Below are 22,834 nucleotides of genomic sequence, written 5' to 3' on the forward strand. Positions count from 1 at the left end.
ATTATCTCCCGAATGTGTTCTCATGTGATTCTGGAAATTCCCAAGCCGACTAAATCGTTTACCACATACATCACAGTTAACTTATGAGTTTTAACACCTGTATGTGTTTTCATGGGACGTTTTTAATTACTAACCAACAATGAATAATCTTTTACAACATATATTACAGTCTTTGGTTTTCTCATCATTATCACTTATGTGACTAAACCCTTTACCACATATATCACAGGCATGAGGTTTTTCACCTTACTCACTAAACCTTTTACGACATACATCACAGTCGTAGGGTTTATCTCCTGTGTGTGTTCTCATGTGAGTCTGTAAATTACAATGCTGACTAAACCTTAAGCACATAAATCACAGTCATGAAGTTTATCACCTGTCATGTATGTGTTCTCATGTGTCTCTTTAAATTAGTATGATAAGCAAACTTTTTTTTACCGCATACATTACACTCCAGAGGTATATCACCTGTGTGTGATCTCATGTGAATCTGTAAACTACCAGGCAGACTAAACCCTTTACCACATACATCACAGTCATGAGGTTTATCACCTGTATGTATTGTCATGTGTCTTTGTAAATCACTAAGCTGACTAAACTCTTTGCCACATACATCGCAATCATGAACATGTTGAGGTTTCTCACCTGTGTGTATTCTTATGTGTCTTTGTAAATTACTAAGAAGACTGAATCTTTTGCCACATACATCACAGTCATAAGTTTTTTCACCTGTATGTGTTCTCATGTGTCTTTGTAAATTACCACGCTGACTAAACCCTTTACCACATTCATCACAGATATGGGGTTTATCACCTGTATGTATTTTCACATGTCTATTCAAGTGACTACGTTGACCAAATTCTCTAGGACAAACTTCACATTTATGAAGTGTGCCAGTATGTGTTTTCACATGTCTCTTCAAGTGACTACCTTGGTCAAATTCTCTACCACAAACATCACATTTATGAAGTTTTTTGCCAGTATGTGTTTTCACGTGTCTCTTCAAGTGACTACTTTGACCAAATTCTCGAGGACAAACGTCACATCTATGAATTTTTTTGCCAGTATGTGTTTTCACATGTCTCTTCAAGTGACTACTTTGACTAAATTCTCTAGGACACACATCACATTTATGAAGTGTACCAGTCTGTGTTCTTATGTGTCTCTGTTGTGTACCATTGATTGTGACGAAATCTTCTACCTCATACATTCTTTTTAATGTAAATGCATGATCTTGTACAACTCTGTAAGGAACAAAATAATAAAACAAAGACATAAATCTTTTGATACTTTTCTGAAATTTTCACATAAAATATTCACTTGAACATTCTTTGCATTTATGCATCTGCTTGTTTGGGTTACTTAATTCCATACATTGATGTATAATACCTCACGTTTTCTTCATTCATAAGGAAAAGAATGTTCGTAAATGAATTAAATTATGTGGTGGAAAGTTGTCTCATTTACATTCATACAGCCACATCTTCTTATTCGTAACAAGCATTCAGTTAGTATTGCATGGCAATACATAGTCCCCTAACGGTTAAAAATTATTGTAATGGAACGAAATTCTAACTTGATCTATAACTTGTCATGTTGTAAACTACATAAAAATATCAAATCAAAATCTTCACACACAAAGGAAAAAAGTCTGGAAAAAGGACAGACAGACAGACAGATAGACAGACAGAGTTGGACTACTGGGCTGTCAGACCAATAAGGTGTTAAAACTAAAGGAGCGTTGGACTAGTGGGGTGTTAGTCCAAATAATTATGAAATCTGGTAATAACTTTTTTATCTGGGACGTACGCCGCGACATAATTATTTGGACTAGTGGGGTGTCTTAATATTTGTGCTGTGTATTGACTGATTAGTCAAGGGGTTTTCTCATTGTTGAAGTTCAAACGATTGACCAAAGTTGCTTATATGATTTATTAACATCTTTCATTTGAACTTTGGTGGATAGTTACATTAGTTTACGCAACATGTATTTGTCTCATACAATGTAATTTTACAATCTGACACAAGACATAATTTAAGTCATATAATTAACCCATTTCGGCATTCTTAATTTACATGATTTAGCCAGAGACATTTAATAAAATAACTGTGATTTAGCAAGTTTGTACAAGTGGATTCTAGATTCTTCGTTTTTATGTTATAAACAGTATCAACTAAAGTGTACCAATACATTTTTTTCACTCCGTCTCCGGTTTGTTAAAATAATTAAGAACAATCGATGATGATGGAAGTGTTTAACGACCTTGACTGGCTTTTCAGCCCTCGCACGGTCGGTACTAAGAATAAAAAATTCCCGAGGCGCATAAGTATAACGGGAATTGATTGTCTTCTTGCGCATGTGTAATACATGTAAGTGTAGGCGTAGAAATTTTTGGCGCCAAAAAATTAGGTTGTAAAGCGACGGTTTTATATTGTTAATTCTAGCCTGTACTTCGTACTGTGAACATCATATTTTTTAAGGGTTTTTTAAGGAAAAAAGATTTGCATAATTTTGTATTTTGATAAATATATTGATTTTTATGTAGGTGGAATGGCTATACAAACGTAATCGTATCTCGACTTTTGTACCAAATATTTTCTAGCCGCCGAGTCTTAATGACTCGATTTCTTTTCTATTTTCAATATTTACAAACAAAATTATGTTTTCTTTTTCTCATTTGACAAGTGAGATTCAACACTTAGAGTTTCGTTGGCATTGACAAAAGGACGCAGGTTTCCCAAATGGGTTATCCTGATCGGCCACGGAACATTCAGTTATTCAGTTATTTAAATACAAAGGGTTAATACGAGTTTATTTTTCTTGAACAATTAAGATATTGTATTCACATTGTATGGTGTATAATATGTTTATATTGATCATTTGTCTTATTAAATCGGCAGCTCACAATTTGCAGTACACGAGCTAGTCAACAAACATAAGTTTGTGTTGTGTTTTTCTTTAAATAGTTGAGTTTAAATGTATTTAGTGGAAAGAAGCCCAATCGTTTGTTAACTCGGTCTAATTTACAGGGCATATATAGGTCGAGGGAATGAGACTAACGTTATCATTCTTTGTGCATATTCATTGCCTAATCGGTAAGTTTCGCCTCTGGCAGGAGCACCACCGGTAGAAAGTAATTTCGTACCCTAGCTGTTTCGTACCTCCGCCATTTCACACACAAAATTACCATTTCGTACCCTATCGACCAAATGCATCTAAGATTTCGTACCTCATGGACTTTAAACATGTTTACTATTTCGTATCATTTTTTTTTTGTAAAAGTTCCAACTTATTTTAAGAATCTGGCTGTTAGTTAATTTAAAACAGTAAACACTCACACCACATTGATTATGTTTATCACCAGTACGTGTTCACATGTCTCTCTGTGAGTTCGGGATGTAAGAAAAAAGTTAAAAACTTTAAAATACACCGGCTACATTAAATAAGGTTTATCACCGGTATGTGTTTACAGTTTTATCTGTCAGTAAAACATTGAAGACTTACACTACATTAATTATGTTTATCAACCGTGACCCGTATATGTCCATATATCTCTTAGTGAGTTCTTATGGTCAGTGAAAAATTGCACTCTTACGCCACATTAATAAGGTTTATAAACCAGTATGTGTCTACATGTCTCTCTGTAAGTTTAAGCTGTCAGTTAAACATTGAATACTTTTACCACATACACCACGGGCACATTAATTAGGGTTATCACCAGTTTGTGTCCGCATGTCTCTGTACATGTAAGAACTGACTGTCAGCAGAGATATATTATCAGTGCTGACTGTTCTCATTTCTGTGTAATGTCTGACTGTTCTCATGTCTGTGTGCATGTCTGGCCATTCTCATGTTTATAAGTTCTGACTGTTTCCATTAATTTCTGTAAGCTCTGACTGTGCTTATAAATATACGTTCTGACTCTTCATGTCCACGTAAGTTCTAACTGTTCTCATGTCCACGTTAACTCTGACGGACCTAATGTCTGTGTAAGCTCTGACGGTTCTCATGTCTATACGTTCTAACTGTTTTCATGTCTATGTAAGTTCTGACTGTTATGATCATGTCTGTGTAAGCTCTGACGGACCTCATGTCTGTGTAAGCTCTGACTGTTTTCATGTCTCTGTAAATTCTGACTGTTTTCATGTCTATGGAATTTCTGACTGTTTTCATGTCTATGTAAGCTCTGACTGTTTTCATGTCTATGTAAACTCTGACTGTTTTCATGTCTATGTAAGCTCTGACTGTTTTCATGTCTATGTAAGTTCTGACTGTTATGATCATGTCTGTGTAAGCTCTGACTGTTCTCATGTCTGTGTAAGCTCTGACGGTTCTCATATCTGTAAGTTCTAACGTTTCTCATGTCTATGTAAGTTCTGACGGTTCTCATGTCTATAAGTTCTGACTGTTCCCAAACTTCCCATGTCTATGTAAGTTCTGACTGTTATCAAGTATGTGTAAGCTCTAGCTGACAGTTCTCATGTCTATACGTATTAACTGTTTTCATGTCTCTGTAAGCTCTGACTTTTTTCATGTCTATGTAAATTCGGACTTGTGATCATGTCTGTGTAAGATCTGAAAGACCTCTTCTCTGTGTAAGCTCTGACTATTTTCATGTCTATGTAAGTTCTGACTGTTATGATCATGCCTAAAATGTGAGGTCTGACGGACCTCATGTCTGTGTAAGCTCTGGCGGTTCTCATGTCTATATGAATGTGTTCGAATGTCTGTAAGCGTTAACTGCATGTCATTCACAAAATGAACATTTGCAACACGTGTGTATGTGTTCACATGTCTTATAAGTTCTGACTGTTATGATCATGTCTGTGTAAGCTCTGACGGACCTTATGTCTGTGTAAGCTCTGACTGTTTTCATGTCTCTGTAAATTCTGACTGTTTTCATGTCTATGGAATTTCTGACTGTTTTCATGTCTATGTAAGCTCTGACTGTTTTCATGTCTATGTAAACTCTGACTGTTTTCATGTCTATGTAAGCTCTGACTGTTTTCATGTCTATGTAAGTTCTGACTGTTATGATGATGTCTGTGTAAGCTCTGACTGTTCTCATGTCTGTGTAAGCTCTGACGGTTCTCATATCTGTAAGTTCTAACGTTTCTCATGTCTATGTAAGTTCTGACGGTTCTCATGTCTATAATATCTGACTGTTCCCAAACGTCCCATGTTTATGTAAGTTCTGACTGTTATCAAGTATGTGTAAGCTCTAGCTGACAGTTCTCATGTCTATACGTATTAACTGTTTTCATGTCTCTGTAAGCTCTGACTTTTTTCATGTCTATGTAAGTTCGGACTTGTGATCATGTCTGTGTAAGATCTGAAAGACCTCTTCTCTGTGTAAGCTCTGACTATTTTCATGTCTATGTAAGTTCTGACTGTTATGATCATGCCTAAAATGTGAGGTCTGACGGACCTCATGTCTGTGTAAGCTCTGGCTGTTCTCATGTCTATATGAATGTGTTCGAATGTCTGTAAGCGTTAACTGCATGTCATTCACAAAATGAACATTTGCAACACGTGTGTATGTGTTCACATGTCTTATAAGTTCTGACTGTTATTGAAATATTAAATACTTGTTATTATGTAGTTTATTTTCATTGAACAAGCAAACATTTTGTTATGGGGCCAGCTGAAGCCCGTCTCTGAGTGCGGATTTCCTTGCTGTGTTAAACGTGTGTAGAAAGGTTTCTATCTACGGCATATTCTATATTTGTCTGTCAACGATCGTTTATTCCGGGAACAGCGGCTTCTTCCACAAATAACAGAGTGCACGTACTGAAATGTACGCCTGTTTTACTCAAGGTAACACTAAATTCGTGTTGAAAGTCTGTAACATGAAGGTTTTACCACAAGTATCACATGCTTATAGTATCTGATAGACTTACTCGGTCTAATTTACAGGGCAAATATAAGTCGAGGGAATGAGACTAACTTTATCATTCTTTGTACATGTTCATTGCCTAATCGGTAAGTTCCGCCTCTGACAGAAGCACCACTGTTAGAAAACAATTTCGTACCCTAGTAGCCGTTTCGTACCTCCGCCATTTCATACCCAAAATTACCATTTCGTACCCTATCGACCAAATGCATCTAAGATTTCGTACCTCGTGGACTTGAAATATGTTTACTATTTCGTATCATATTGTTGAAGAAGTTCTAACTAATTTTAAGACTCTGGCTGTCAGTTAATTTAAAACATTGAACACTAGCTCACACCACATTAATTATGTTTATCACCAGTATGTGTTCACATGTCTCTCTGTGAGTTCTGGCTGTAAGAAAAAGATTGAGAACTTTAAAATGCACTACATTAAATAGGTTTATTACCGGTATGTGTACACATGTCTTTCTGTAAATTCTGGCTGTCAGTGAAACATTGAGCACTTACACCACGTTTATTAGGTTTGTAACCAGCACGTGTCCACAGGTCTCTTTCTGTACTCTAACTGTCAGTATTACATTAAACACTAACTCCACATTAATTAATTTTATCACTAGTATGTGTCCACATGTCTCTCTGTAAGTTCTAGCTATCAGTACAAAAATGAACACTTACACCACGTTACTCAGGTCACCAGCATGTGTCCACATGTTCCATTGTGAGTTCTATATCATGACTTACATCTAGAAATTGACAATGAGGGTCAGTTGAAAACAAAACTTTACGACAAAAGAGATGATTTCAGCTTTCCAATTGTGAACTTTCCATTTCTAAGTAGCAACATTCCAGCAGCACCTGCATACGGGGTATATATCTCCAAATTGATACGATATTCCCCTGCATGAATTTCCTATCATGATTTTCTTGATAGAGGATTGCTGCTCACAAGGAAGCTATTAAACCAAGAGTTCCAAATGGTGAAGTTGAAATCATCCCTCCGTAAATTTTACGGACGCCATCACGAGTTGGTTGACCGTTATGGAATAACCGTTTCACAGATGATATCGGATATGTTCCTTACGTCGTAACTACAATCCCCTTCCCTTTCATGAATGTGACCTATCGAATTAGACTATTTACCGGATTTGTTATAACATGAGCAACACGACGGGTGCCACATGTGGAGCAGGATCTGCTTACCCTTCCGGAGCACCTGATATCATCCCCAGTTTTTGGTGGGGTTCGTGTTGCTTATTCTTTAGTTTTATATGTTGCGTCATGTGTACTATTGTTTGTCTGTTTGTCTTTTTTATTTCTAGCCATGGCGTTTTAGTTTATTTTCGATTTATGAGTTTGACTGATACTCTGGTATCTTTCTAGCTGTCAGTAAAATATTGAACACTTATACACCACATTTATAAGGTGTATCACCAGCATGTGTCCACATGTCTATGTGTTCTAACTGTCAGTAAAACTTTGAACACTTACACAACATTAAATAAGTTTATCACCACCATGTGTCCACATGTCTCACTGTGAGTTCTAGCTGTCAGTAAAACATTGAGCACTTACGTACACCACAATAATTAGGTTTATTACCAGTATGTGTTCACATGTCTCTCTGTGATATCTGTCGGTCAGTAAAACATTGAACACTTATACACCACATTGGTTATGTTTATCACCAGTGTTAGTTCACATGTCTCACTGTGAGTTCGGGCTGTAAGAAAAACATTGAACACTTAAACCACATTAATTAAATTTATCACCAGTATGTGTTCACATGTCTCTCTGTGAGATCTGGCGGTCAGTAAAACATTAAACACTTATACACCACATTGGTTATGTTTATCACCAGTGTAAGTTCACGTGTGTTTGTAATATCTCGCTGTCAGCAGAGATATATAATACAATCATATTATGTCTCGGCTGTTAGTGAGCCATGATCCAAGAACGTTTGCACTAAAATAATAATGTATCTACCATTGCGTGTTAAAATATCTGTGTAAGATAAGGGAGCTACCATTTGATTTTTATGGAGGGGATAGGATGAAATTTGAAAAAAATAGGCAGGACAGGAGTTTTGAGTAAAAAAAAAAAGGCAGGACGAGACACTTGCAAAAAAAAAGAAGTCAGGATGACAATTTAGGTAAAAAAAGTCAGGATAAACTTTAATAAAAAAATGCAGGACCGAACAGAGTGAAAAATAAAAAGGCAGGACAGAGATTACAACTAAAAAAAAATGCAGGACAACATTTTTCATCCTATCACCTCTGTAAGTTCTGACTGTTTCCGTGTCTGAGTAATTAAAGGCATAAAGTTCTGACTGTTCTCATGTCTTTGTAAGTTTGTCTCTATTGTTTCACTGATCATTAAATTTATGTTGAAAGTCTGTATCATGAAGGTTTTACCACAAGTATCACACAAGCTTAACATTATCAATGTTGAACATTGTTCTATGATAATGACGTCATAGTCAGGTGATCTAACCAAAGCAAGACAGACAGTCATGTAAACCTTACAATCATTCTGACTGTTCTCATGTCTGTGTAATGTTGAACCTTGTTCTATGATAATGACGTCATAGTCAGATGATCTAACCAAGGCAAGACAGACATGTAAACCTTACAATCATTCTGACTTTTCTCATGTCTGTGTAATGTTGAACATTGTTCTATGATAATGACGTCATAGTCAGATGATCTAACCAAGGCAAGACAGTCATATAAACCTTACAATCATTCTGACTGTTCTCATGTCTGTGTAATGTTGAACATTGTTCTATGATGACTTCATAGTCAGGTGATCTAACCAAGGCAAGACATACATGTGAACCTTACAATGGTTCTGACTGTTCTCATGTCTGTGTGATGTTGAACATTGTTTTATGATAATGACGTCATAGTCAGGTTATCTAACCAAGGCAAGACAGACATGTAAACCTTACAATCGTTCTGACTGTTCTCATGTCTGTGTAATGTTGAACAATCATTCAATACACCAAATATAGTTGACCTGTTACTTATACATATGTAGTATCTGATCAGGGACTTTCTATACTAACAGTAGTATAGAAAGTCCATGATCAGATGGACTGAAAAAAATACAAAAATGTATCGTTGACCAATGAACCCTGCAAATGAGGTCAAGGTCAGATAATACCTGCCAGACAGACATGTTCATCTCACAATTATTTCAGTCCTTAAATATAGCTGACATATTACGTCAAGAATTTGAAACACAGACTAAAACACAAAAACTTAACATTGACCAATTAACCATGAAAATGAGATCAAGGTCAGGTGTATGGGCCTGTCTGTCAGACAGACATGTTCATCTTACAATTATTTCAGTCCTTAAATATAGCTGACCTATTACATCAAGAATTTGAAAAACAGACCAAAACACAAAAACTTAACATTGACCAATTAACCATGAAAATGAGATCATGGTCAGATAATACATGTAATACTGGCTAGAACTACATGTAAACCTTACAATCGGTGTATACACTAAATATAGTTGACCTATTACTAATAGTACATGAAAAACACAAAAAACTAAAAAAAGACTGCCATGTACCTATTACAGTAATTACATACACCACGTATAGTTATAAATCCTACTGCTTACAGTATTTGAAACTGACCCCATCACGTAACTTTAACCTTGTCCACTGATCCATGAAATGAAGTCAAGGTCAGGTGTATGGGCCGGTCTGACGGACACGTAGTCGTTGCAGCAAACCCATACACATGTATTAAATATAGTTATCCTATTACTCATAATAAGTAAGAAATTCACATTAAAAAAAAATCTTTTTTTTCACAAGCAGTCACTGAACAATGAAAATGAGGTCAATGACATTGAACATATGACCGACGGAAACTTCGAAACATAAGGTCTCTATTTACAAGATATGAACCATCCAGGTCTACCATCTGAAATATAAATCCTTATTCAAATAGTTTACGCTGCCGCTGGATAGTAATACCTATGTCCGGCATACTGTGACTTTCGTCGCAGGCGAGACAAAAACAGACTTTGTAATGATGAACATGATGAAAGTGACGAAAATACTCAAAATCCATCAATGAATTAATGTTATAACATAGTAAAATACCCGGACGAACTCTCATACAATCATAATAATAATTATTGTAAAAAAATAATAGTATAAATTCTTTATTTAAAGAGGGTAAACAATTATAGTTAGTTACAACAAACTTATCTTCGCTGAAACCACACACACATCACAATACAATCAAAAACAGATATTTACACATAGTTAATTTACAGTCAAGTATTCTAGACGAATGACATTAATCAATTATTTACTTATCATGCTAATATGTGTTCTCATGTTGTCTATGTAAATTATCACTAGTATGTGTTTTCATGTGTCTGTAAATTATCACTAATACGTGTTCTCATATGTCTATGTACATGATGTAAGTTATCACTAAATTATATGATTTCTCATGTGTCTATGTAAGTTATCACTAATATGATTTCTCATACATCTACGTAAATAATCACTTATTTTCTAGTATGAGTTCTCATGTGTCTATGTAAAAGAGGGACTAAAGATACCAGAGGGACAGTCAAACTCATAGATCGAAAACAAACTGACAACGTCATGGCCAAAAATAAAAAGACAAACAGACAAATAATAGTACAGATGACACAACATAGAAAACTAAAAACTAAGCAACACGAAAATTAAATTAAGTGTAAATTATCACTAGCATGTGTTTATATCATGTGTCGGAAAATTATCACTAGTATTTGTTCTCAGTTCTCATATGTCTTTGTAAGTTATCACTAATATGATTTCTCATACGTCTACGTAAATTATCACTTATTTTCTACTATGTATTCTCGTGTGTCTATGTTAATGATCACTTATAACTTGCATGGGTTCTCATGTGTGTTTACATAAATTATCACTTATTTACTATGTGTTCTAATGTGTCTATGTAAATTATCACTAGTATGTGTTCTCATAAATGTCTATGTAAACTATCACTAGTATGAGTTCTAATGTGTCTATAAATTATAATTAGAATGTGTCCTCATTAGTCTTTGAAAATTATTCATGTTATCACTTATTTACTAGTACGTGTTCTCCTGTTTTTAGTATGTAGATTATCACTCATATTGTCATACACTATGCTGTTGCGAATAAACACCGCCCCCTTTTGCCAACAACAAAAAAATTACACCTTTTTGCTTTTGTGCAATACAGTATGCTGTTGCGTATTGCCCCCCTTTTTTTTGCCAAACAAAAATATTTGAAGAAATTTTCTTTTTAATTTCTGGTATCTGCAATGAGAAAAAAAAAGCTAATCATCGAGCTCCATTCGACAATGGTTCGGCAGCTCATTCCAGATTTGTGCAGCATTATAGTGAAACGATCTTAAGCCATACCTAGTAGTTCTGACTCTCGGGAGTACTGCTGTTTCCTATGATCTTAAATCATACTTGTTAATTTTCATATCAATCAATTCATGAAGGGAGCTCGGACTTTTTTTGTGAATTATTTTAAATGTTTCTATTGCAATTGTTTTTATTTCTTCTTATTTTTAAAGATGGTAATTTTGATTTTCTAGCAATTTTTCGTATGGACTATCATAATCTTCATAGATGAATCTAAGAGCTCATTCTTGATTTTTTTTCCATTTTAAAAGGTTTTTGTTTCGCTACAGTAGTGCAAAATTACTGGACAATGGTTAAAACTCGAACGAATGAATGAGTAGTATGCTGTTAACCTACCTAGCCTGTTTAAATATTTACCCATACGTTTTAGAATATTTAATTGTCTTGATGCCCTTTTACATATTTCAGATATATGATTGTTAAAGTTAAGTCAGAATCTATAGTTATTCCAAGAAGTTTAACATTTTCTTCACAAGAAGTTTTGTTTCCATTTAAATTAAATATCAAATTATCTTTATTTGTTTGTTTTTTCCAATGGCTATAGCCTGGAATTTGTGATCAGGATTAGCCTTCATTAAATTTATAGAAAACCAGTTTATTAGATTTATGCTATCAGTTTCTAAACTTTCAACAACTTTATCTAAATCATGATCACCGTATATGATACAGTGTTATCATCAGTATAATTATAAATGGTGCTTTTTTTGTACAAAATGAAATATATATATGAAGACATTGAAAAGAACTGAACCAAGAATTGACCCTTGTGGTACACCTTCAAACATATGATCCCATTCTCTGTAAGAACTTCCAATTTTAATGCGTTGTTTTCTGTTTCCTAATAACTTTGTAATAATTTTAGTGAATTTTTAGACAGACCGTTTGCTTCCAATTTAAGTAAAAGTAAACCGTGCGGTAAACAATCAAATGCCTTAGATAGATCCATCAAAATTGCAGCAATAAATTTGTTCTCGTCCAGAGCTTATTTCCAGTCTTCTATTATTTTAAAAAGTGCAGTTGGCAACCAAAACTTAACATAAATGCCGAAAGAAGATCATGTCTTTCATAGATTTTGGAAATACATTATCAAGAAAGTTATTCTTTTTAAAAAGAAAAACACTATTTAAGTTAACATTAGTTTGTGATTAGATCAGTTTAAGATGAACTGCTTATGTTAAGTCAATGATATTTGGTATGCAAATTTATTGTCATTTGCAAGTATCGTTTAGCAAAATCTGATTCAGTTCATTCTTTCTTTTGGACATTTTATTAAATTCCGTTTGTAAACAGGGAGGGGTTATTGAATATAAAATAAACAAGTCAAAACTCTTTGGTGATGAAGATTTTAATTCTTTATATTAATAATGATTTTTTTAATATTAAAAAATGACTTCTTAATATTAGAAAATGATTTTCTAATATATTATTAGAAAATAGCTCTTTTTGTCCACTTTGGCTTGTTTGGCATGCCATAAATATGTAAATTACAATGCTAACAAAACCCTGTACCACATACATTACAGTCATAAAGTAATTTACCTGTACGTATTTGCATACATTTGTTTGGTACATCATAAACTGACAAAAGTCATGAATGTGAGGTTTACATGTTTTGCCTGTGTGTATTTTCATATGCCTCTTTACATCAATATGACAATAAGACTAGAACATACCCGCGAAATCGCGTGCATTAAGAGCTTGGTTGAAAGTATGAAAACTGTTGTAAGGTGAATTTTTGTAAAAGATTTTATGACTGGACGATTTCAGGAAAGGTAACAAAAGTCAAAGGTACTTGGTGGCAGAGCAATTAATTTTAGCCCTCCCCCTTTTTTATTATAATCTCTGAAGAAGAAGTAATCTCTGAAGAAGAAGAAGAAGAAGAAGAAGAAGAAGAAGAAGAAGAAGAAGAAGATACACTTATGTATATTCATAGTATACAGATAAAGCGAAAAAACAAGTATATTCATAGTATACAGATAAAGCGAAAAAAAACATATGTCCTGTCCCCCAAGCACCTATGAAAAAGGATATAGTAATGCCCTTTAACGTCAGGTATGACCGCCGTTGATGGTAAACTTTGAATTGATAGTAAATAGCAAATACAATGTACACTTCATTTATAGTATATGTATATTCATAGTATACAGATAAAGCGAAAAAAAAAACATATGTCCTGTCCCCCAAGCACCTATGAAAAAGGATATAGTAATGCCCTTTAACGTCAGGTGTCAAACAGTCATTTCGGCTACCGTTAGCGTGAAATTAGTTAAAATTTTACCGTGATTCGTCAAAATATCCTGATCGTGATTCTTCAGAGGTCTCAAATAATTATCGTTACCGTCATATTTGGAAAAAAAATTAACGTGATTCGTCAAAATATGTCATTGTTTTTATCGTCTAAAAGAAAGTGTACATTTGATCGTCATACGGCAAGAACTTTTACCGTTATTCGTCACGAAGGTGTCCCCATTACGATCCTCATGAAAACTATGTATAATTTTAAACTGTCCTAAACGGAAGTCTAGTCTATTACTTAAAAGTCCAACCCATGACGGAAACAATATCCGAACGCCTTTCTTATCGTTTTTCTCCCATAATAACCCAAACGGAATAATCATTACGAGGATGACAAATGCGACTATGCATGGTACCTATAGGACACAAAGGCATGATGATTAATTTATTGTGGAAGAAAGAGAAGCGACACACAAAATGAGGACTTCTCGTTTAATAGTATAGATAACTAAAACCATTGCCACATACATCACAGTCATAAGGTTTATTGCCTGTATGTGTTCTCGTGTGAATCTGTAAATCACAAAGTCGACTGAAACCTTAACCATTGTTTATGACATACATCACCAGTGATGATTTTTATCGCCTGTATGTGTTTTCATGTGTTTCTTTGAATTACTAACATGACTAAGGTAGCTAAATCCTTTACCACATACATTACAAATGCGAGATTGATATGTTTCGCTTGTATATATTTTCATATGTCTCCTTAAATTACTAAGATCATATAGATGACTAAACCATATGTATCATACATCACAATCATGTGTTCTCGGGTGTTTCTGCAAGAAATACTAAGGTAGCTAAACCCTTTTTCATACACACCACAGTCATGAACTTAATAACATGTATGTGTTCTCATGTCAATATAAAAATTACAATGCTGACCAAACTCTGTACCATATACACCAATGTCATAAAGTAAAATTGCATGGTATGTATGCTCATACTTCCTTTTAAACTACTAAATTGACTAAGCCCTTTGCCATCTCAAATGTGAGGTTTACATGTTTTACCTGTATGTGTTTTTATATGTCTCTTGAAATTGCTAAGATCACTAAACCCTTTCCCACATACATCACATTCAAGAGGTTTATAACCTGTATGTGTTCTCATGTGAGTCTGTAATTTCCCAAGCCGACTAAACCCTTTACCACATAGATCACAGTCATGAGGTTTATCACCTGTATGTATTCTCATGTGAATCTATAAACAGTCAAGCCATCTGAACCTTTACCACATACATCACACTCATGAGGTTTATCCCCTGTATGTATTCTCATGTGTCTCTTTAAATTATCATGCAGACTAAACCGTTTACCACATTTATCACAGACATGAGTTTTACCTCCAGTATGTACTATCGTGTGTTTAATTAGGATACTACCTTGTGAAAATTCTCTACCCCAAACATCACATTCATGAGGTTTATCGCCAGTAAATAAGGCAGTATGACTTTGTGTTCTCATAAGTCTCTGTAAACTACTATACCGATTAAATTGTTGATCACATTAATCACACTCATGAGGTTTATCACCTGAATGTGTTTTCATGTGTCTCTGTAAAGTAGCATGACGACTAAATCCTTTGTCACATACATCACATTCATGTTGTTTATCACCTGTATGTATTGTCATGTGTCTCTGTAAATAATCATGCCTTTTGAACCCTTTACCACATATATCACATTTGTAAGACTTATCATCTGTATGTGTTGTCATGTGACTCTTCAAGTGTGTACTTCGACTGAATTCTCTAGCACAAACATCACATTGGTGACGTTTCCCACAAATATGTGTTCTCCTGTGTCCCTTTAAGTCACTACTTTGACTAAATTCACTAGAACAAATATCACATTTATCAAGGTTTTTCACCAGTATGTGTTATCAAGTGTCTCTTTAAGTGACTACTTTGACTGAATTCACTAGGACAGACATCACATTTTTGAAGTGTTTTACCAGTCTGTGTGTTTATGTGTCTCTGTAGAGTACCATTGGTTGTGATTAAATCCTCTACTCCCTCTAACATCTTATTGATAACGTTTATCTCAAGTATGTGCGTTAATATACGACTCTGAAAGAAACAAAAAAAAATAAAGACATATAAACCTTTTGATACCTTTCTGCAATTGACACACATATTGGCTAAGATGACAAATATTTTCCTGCTTTTTTTAGTTGTAATCTTTGTCCTGATCTTTTACCTTACACTATTCAGTCCTGCCTTTTTCATTAGTTTATCCTGACTTTTTTAACATAAATTGTTATCCTGCCTTTTTTTATTTGCAAATTGTTGCCTTTTTTTTTTTACAATTTTCACACTAGCCCCCCCCCCCCCACCCCCCCCCCCCACGCTTATTTACTTTGTAAAGAATCATGATTAAACCCATCAAAACAACTAAAAATACCTTGTCAAGTATCATAGTATCATGATTAACACATCAAAACAACTTAAGATACTTTGTCAACACACCAACATCCGATGATTTTGTTTATTGAATATATGATTTTATTATTGATAAAATGCATGACAACATGTACTAGAAATGATCCAATTAATCAAACAAATAACATATCATTTATTGATTATTTGAATTTTCATATAACATTGAAGTGTTGTTATATGACTCTATACATAACCAATTTGAAAGCATTTCCCAAATAACATATCTGCATATATAACGGTTTAACACCAGAGTGTTTCTGAAATGTAAGATTCTAAAAATAAAAAATAAAATGAATGGAAATGGGGATTATGTCAAACAGACAACAACCCGATCAAAGAGCATTCTATTTCGAAGAGTTTCTCTAGTATGTTTTTTATGGGTATGGGTCATTAATTTAAATAATGTTTAGCCAATGAATAAAATCTCACGGTATATATGTTCTCATGTGTCTGCCAGTTTTCATTATTATACAACCTCATAGTAATACATCATATTCATAAGGTCTTATAGTTATTTCAAGTATGTGTTCAAATGCGTTACTACGTGTCTCTTTTAAAATACACATCTTCTATCGCCAACTTTCATCACATAAATCATATTTTTGTCATTTATGTTTCTTCATAAGTCCCCTCTTCCAATATTTTTTTAGCACAACAAGAGTCCCTTGCAAGCCTGTACCGCTACATCAAAAGCCACTTAATCTTTTTAGTAAAAAAATCATCAAAGGGGAATAACTCTATTTCAGGCATGTTGACGTATTTGTATCTATCTTTTATCTTAGTATCTCTTTTCCCTGTTATTAAAGTTTATATATCTTTTACAGTTTTCAAGATAATAGACAAAATGGAAAAAACATTAGAAAATAAAGTTTTTGAAGGTGCAATAACTCCAATAAGGGTGTCGACTGAAAACAAAATTGTCGTTTAAGGGCAATAATTCCTATAAGAGGTCGTCTGACAGTTTTAATAAATATAGACACAATGTACTAGTAGATCACTTCATTTTGAACATTTTTTCGCCTTCATATACATGAAGCGATTTTCAAGATAATAAGTAAAAAATTGCATTCTTATGTAACGGTTTATTTTTTCCTCAGTGATATTTTATCCTGGGGATTATTTGCCACAGTAATTTTTTTCCAGACATGGTATTTCACAGGTAGATTTTTTCCATAGGAGTGAAATTATATCCGTCTTATACGGATAGTATTTACCAGTATATATTTTCCGTTCCACATTTCACAGAACCTTGTGAAATAGAGTCCCATTGTCTACTATGTAAGGTACTCGCAATCAATATATACCTGACCAAATATTTATGATTGTTTCACCAAGGTAGAATATATTTTCATAATTTATCAATCAAAGGGAGGTAATTATGAGCCATTTATATTTTACAGATATTATATTTCGTAATCTATTTCAAAGTACAATGTTTACTTTATTCTTATTTTTTTAATCAATTTATATAAACAGATGACTTAAAACATTATTAAATGAGACAGAAAATATAGGTAAGTACTATCCAGCTGTTGAAATTGTTTTGTTCCTATATCTTGTTATGCTATGATTCATATTTCTTATTTTTCTTTTTGAATTGTCACTTGCTCCAATGAGATACTCTTGTGTATTTAGATAGTTAAAAATATCATCATTCTCAGATTCCTCCATTACTGTTTACTGTATAGTAATGCAACTTTATTTCTTTGTTTACTTTTTTTTATTTGTACTGAGATCTGAAAACAACCCACCTTTACCTGTATTTCACTTACCTTATTTTATATATTAAATTGGTCATGATATTATTTCACAATTAAGATCTGAGAAATTACTTCTGGTTTTGTTTCATATGTTTCATGATAGTTTTCTTTTAAAAGAATGATCTTTACTTTAATATTTCAGGATATTATTTTTCATTATAATCTGTGAAATTATTTCCCATTATAATACATTTATTTGGTTTTTTATTTACTAGTTTAGCTTATATTGAAATACACTATTATTAGTCAATAGTATTTGCAAAGATTAAGGTTTTTTTTTATTAATTATTCAATATTTTAACTTATAGAATTTCACAGCAATGGAAAATATGTCACAGTAAAATATTTTCCTCCGGATAAAAAAATAACAACTTTGTATCATTTTTTCCGCCGGATGGGATATCATCCAGATAGAATTTGACTTTACACTTATATATACCTTCATGTTTTACCTTTAGCGATGTCAGCCATGTTTGTCGTCGGGAAGTCTTATCAGACACATAGTTGCAAGGATTTGATAAGTACTATACAAAACCGTGATTTTTGTAAGGTATAAACCTCATGGATAATCGATTGCGGCTAAGTTACGATTAATTTGTTCAAGCAGTTTCAGTGGAGATGGATTTTGTAAAAGTTAACTGACAACGGACGAAAACGATAGACGACGAACTCCAAGTGACGACAAAATCTCACCTTCGCACCAGGTGAGCTAAATATTAAACTAATGATGGTTTTGACAAGTATGTCTTCTCATGTGTCTATGTAAATTACCAAGCTGACTAAATCCTTTACCACACACGTCGCAGCTATGAGGTTTATCACCTGTATGTGTTCTCATGTGAATCTTTAAACTACCTTGCCGACTAAACCCTTAAACATACATCACAGTCGTGAGGTTTATCACCTGTATGTGTTATTATGTGTCTTTGTAAATCACTAAGCAGACTAAACCCTTTGCCACATACATCACAGTCATGGGGTTTATCACCTGTATGTGTTTTCATGTGTCTCTGTAAAGTATCATGCTGACTAAACCCTATACAACATAAATCACATTCATGGGGTTTATCACCTGTATGTATTGTCATGTGTCTCTGTAAAGTAGCAAGCAGACTAAACGCTTTACCAGATAAATCACAGTCATGGGGTTTATCACCTGTATGTGTTTGCATGTGTCTCTGTAAAGTAGCATGCTGACTAAACCTTTTACCACATAAATCACAGTTATGAGGTTTATCGCCTGTATGTATTCTCATGTGACTTTGTAAATGACCAAGCATACTAAACCGTTTACCACATGCATCAGAGTCATTAGGTTTTTCACCTGTATGTATTCTCATGTGTCTCTGTAAATCACTATGCTGACTAAACCGTTTACCACATAGATCACAGTCATGTGGTTTATCACATGTATGAATTCTCATGTGTACCCGTACATCACTATGTTGACTAAATCGTTTACCACATACATCACATTGATGAGGTTGATCACCTGTATGTATTCTCATGTGTCTCTTTAAACCACAATTCTGACTAAACCCTTTACCACACACATCACAGTCATGAGATTTATCACCTGTATGTGTTTTCGCGTGTCTCTGTAAATTACCTTGCTCAATAAATCCTTTACCCCATACATCACAGTCATAAGGTTGATCACCTCTATGTGTTCTCATGTGTCTTTGTATATTACTATGTTGAATAAACCCTTCACCACATACATCACAGTTATGAGGTTTATCTCCTGTATGTGTTCTCATGTGTCTTGTTAGGAAACTACCTCGGCAAAATCCTCTACTATCAACATCACATTTATGAGGGTTTTCACCAATAAGTGTTCTTATTTGTCTCTTTAAGTCACTACTTTGACTAAATGTCATCACATTCAGAAACTTTATTGCCAGCCTCTGCTAGTATGCGTCTCTATAGAGTTAATTGCCAGTCTCTGTTATTATGCGTCTCTGTAGAGTTTATTACCATCCTCTGGTATTATGCGTCTCTGTAGAGTTTATTGCCAGCCTCTGCTATTATGCGTCTCTGTAGAGTTTATTGCGTGCATCTGGTATTATGCGTCTCTGTAGAGTTTATTGCCTGCCTCTGCTTTTATGCGTCTCTGTAGAGTTTATTGCCTACCTCTGCTATTATGCGTCTCTGTAGAGTGTATTGCCTGCCTCTGCTATTATGCGTCTCTGTAGAGTTTATTACCATCCTCTGGTATTATGCGTCTCAGTAGAGTTTATTGCCAGTCTCTGCTATTATGCGTCTCTGTAGAGTTTATTGCCTGCCTCTGGTAATATGCGTCTCTGTAGAGTTTATTGCCTGCCTCTAGTATTATGCGTCTCTGTAGAGTTTATTGCCATCCTCTGGTATTATGCGTCTCTGTAGAGTTTATTGCCAGCCTCTGCTATTATGCGTCTCTGTAGAGTTTATTGCCATCCTCTGGTATTATGCGTCTCTGTGGAGTTTATTGCCTGCCTCTGCTATTATGCGTCTCTATAGAGTACCATTTACTGTGACTCAATCGCCTACCCCATACATCATATTACTAGTAATAAAGTGTATTTCCAGTTTGGGTTCTTGTACGACTCTGTAAATAACATAAAATCAAAATTAATACTAAAACCTGTGTATTACTTATACAATATCTATGTTGTATACTCTGTTTAATTGCAAAAAAATAAACAATCAATCTATCTCAAAGTTCTGTTTTTCTATCAAAATCTATACGAGAAGGCTGAACCAATTATCTCCAGAAAATTTTCTGTTCATTGGTGTTTTAATTTGGTTCGTTCTATTCTTACATATAATTAGATAATTAGTATATGGACGAGTACATATCATACCTAATATAAATGCAATTGCTAAACTCAGAACAAACATTTTCGTTTGAATGCACTTAATTTTATAGAAAAACTAATATATGTACTAACATATATATATTAAAGAGTCTTCCCTCAATTAAATCAAAACAAGTTTTGTAGATATGTACTTGGAACAAACAAAAAAAGAGCAGGAACGTGTCATTCTAGATCTGAATATGGAAGAAGATTCCCACTTATTTTTTAATTGCCCCATATTCTCTTTTATATGAAGATCGACTTTAGAGTGAAAACTCGTCTGAAATTGTATATTCTCGTTCTCTGGATACTGTACTTTATTTCAAACAAGCGTCTGTCTAAATTTCATAAATTTCCATGAAGGTTTGATAAAGTTATTTATGTCTTAAAAACTTCAACCACAGACTGACTCTAAACGAAGACGCCGCCGCCTACACCAACGCCGGAATCTTTAGGATCGGTATGGCTCGCTTTTGTGACGAAAATGTCGCAGTTTCGACAAAAATTAATATAATGAATATTATTTGAATTATGTGACAAAGGGGGCCTCTATAGTGCTTGATGAGTCCCTAATCATCTAATGTTAAGGGTCATGATTTATTCTAAAATCTAAAAAAAAACCATTTAAGTCGTGAATACATCAATGACGGAAACATCGTTTCTAATATTCAAAGCCAAAGAATAACAATGGACAATGTCTGCATTATATTATTCGTTTTACAGTAACGGTAACAATTATGACTCTTACCTGCCTAATATATCTATCTCTTTGTGTCTGTATGTTCTATATTCGCAACCAATAATTAAAATGTTTAAATATATTGGAAACAGATAATACTCAATGATATGACAAATGTGTAGCAATACTCAAATCAAAATGACATTTTATAAGCCTTTAGCCATAAATGACAGTCACACTAATTTTTATTATCTAAACGATCAAATAGTCTCAAATAGTCCATTGTCGCAATGATCCTTCTGTAGCACCACCGGATATGGGTACCCTAAAGCAACAAAACAACAACAGATAAACACATCTTTGAAGCTACTTTATATTTCACATCTAAAAGAATTGATCGCACTGAAATGTGTCCTCGGGTTGTTGTGATCAAGCTACATTATATTTCCCATCAGTACAGCATTGTCGCAATGATTCTATTCCCCGTACATGAAAAACGAACAAAACAAAAAAACGTACAGTAACAAAATTTTCGCCGTACAATTTATTGACGTTGTTTAATGACATGGATTTCTATTTGAAAACAATAGTTAATTCGAAATAAAATGAAAATGTTCAAGCGTAAATATGATATAACTTAATTTGTTCTACAAAAACTTCAAATGAAAAGTTAAAAGTTAAATGTGATTTAACAAGTTTGAACTTGTCACATGCTTCTCAGAACAGGTACCATCCGGCCTGATTCTGACAATTTAAAGAGAAAAGAGAAAGCCAATTAAGAATCATGATCAGCTCTATATAGTTATATTGCTATATCCTTAGGAATCAATGTCACAAAATGTTACTTGTTAGAAAAACGTAGAATATAGAAAATAAGAAGAATTTGACAACAAAGGCAAATTTCACTCACATCAATTTCACGTGAATTTAAATGCATGTGAATCTGACGTGAATTTCACCTCAAACGAGCTTATACATAAAACTGATGTGAAATCGGTTCATGTGATTATCACGTGAATCTCATGTGAATCTCGGGTGAATTTCATGAGAAAATCGCGTGAATTTCACGTGAAAATCGCATGAATTTTTAAAATAAGGTAATTCAAATAACATCTAAACTTTCAAATTTAGTTAAAATCGTTTTTAAAGTTCATATGAAATTCATGTAAAAATGTTCACATGAGATTCATATAAATATCATTTCACGTAAAATTCATGTGAATATCAGTTCACGTGAAATTCACATGTCAACGTTCTTTTGGGTAAATTTCGGCAGTATATTTAGAGAACTCTGGATTATTTAACGAAAAAATATCATCTAGATAACGGAAGGTATTGTTGAATGTATCAACCAAATGTAACAATGACGTGTCTTTGCTGAGTTTGGTGATAAACTGAGTTTCATAGCAATACAGGAATAAATCTGCTATTAAAGGGGCGCAGTTAGTGCCCATAGGAATACCTACTACTTGTCGATAC

This window comes from Mytilus californianus, unplaced genomic scaffold (genome assembly GCF_021869535.1).
Source record: "Mytilus californianus isolate M0D057914Y unplaced genomic scaffold, xbMytCali1.0.p SCAF_39, whole genome shotgun sequence".
Lineage (NCBI taxonomy): Eukaryota > Metazoa > Mollusca > Bivalvia > Mytilida > Mytilidae > Mytilus > Mytilus californianus.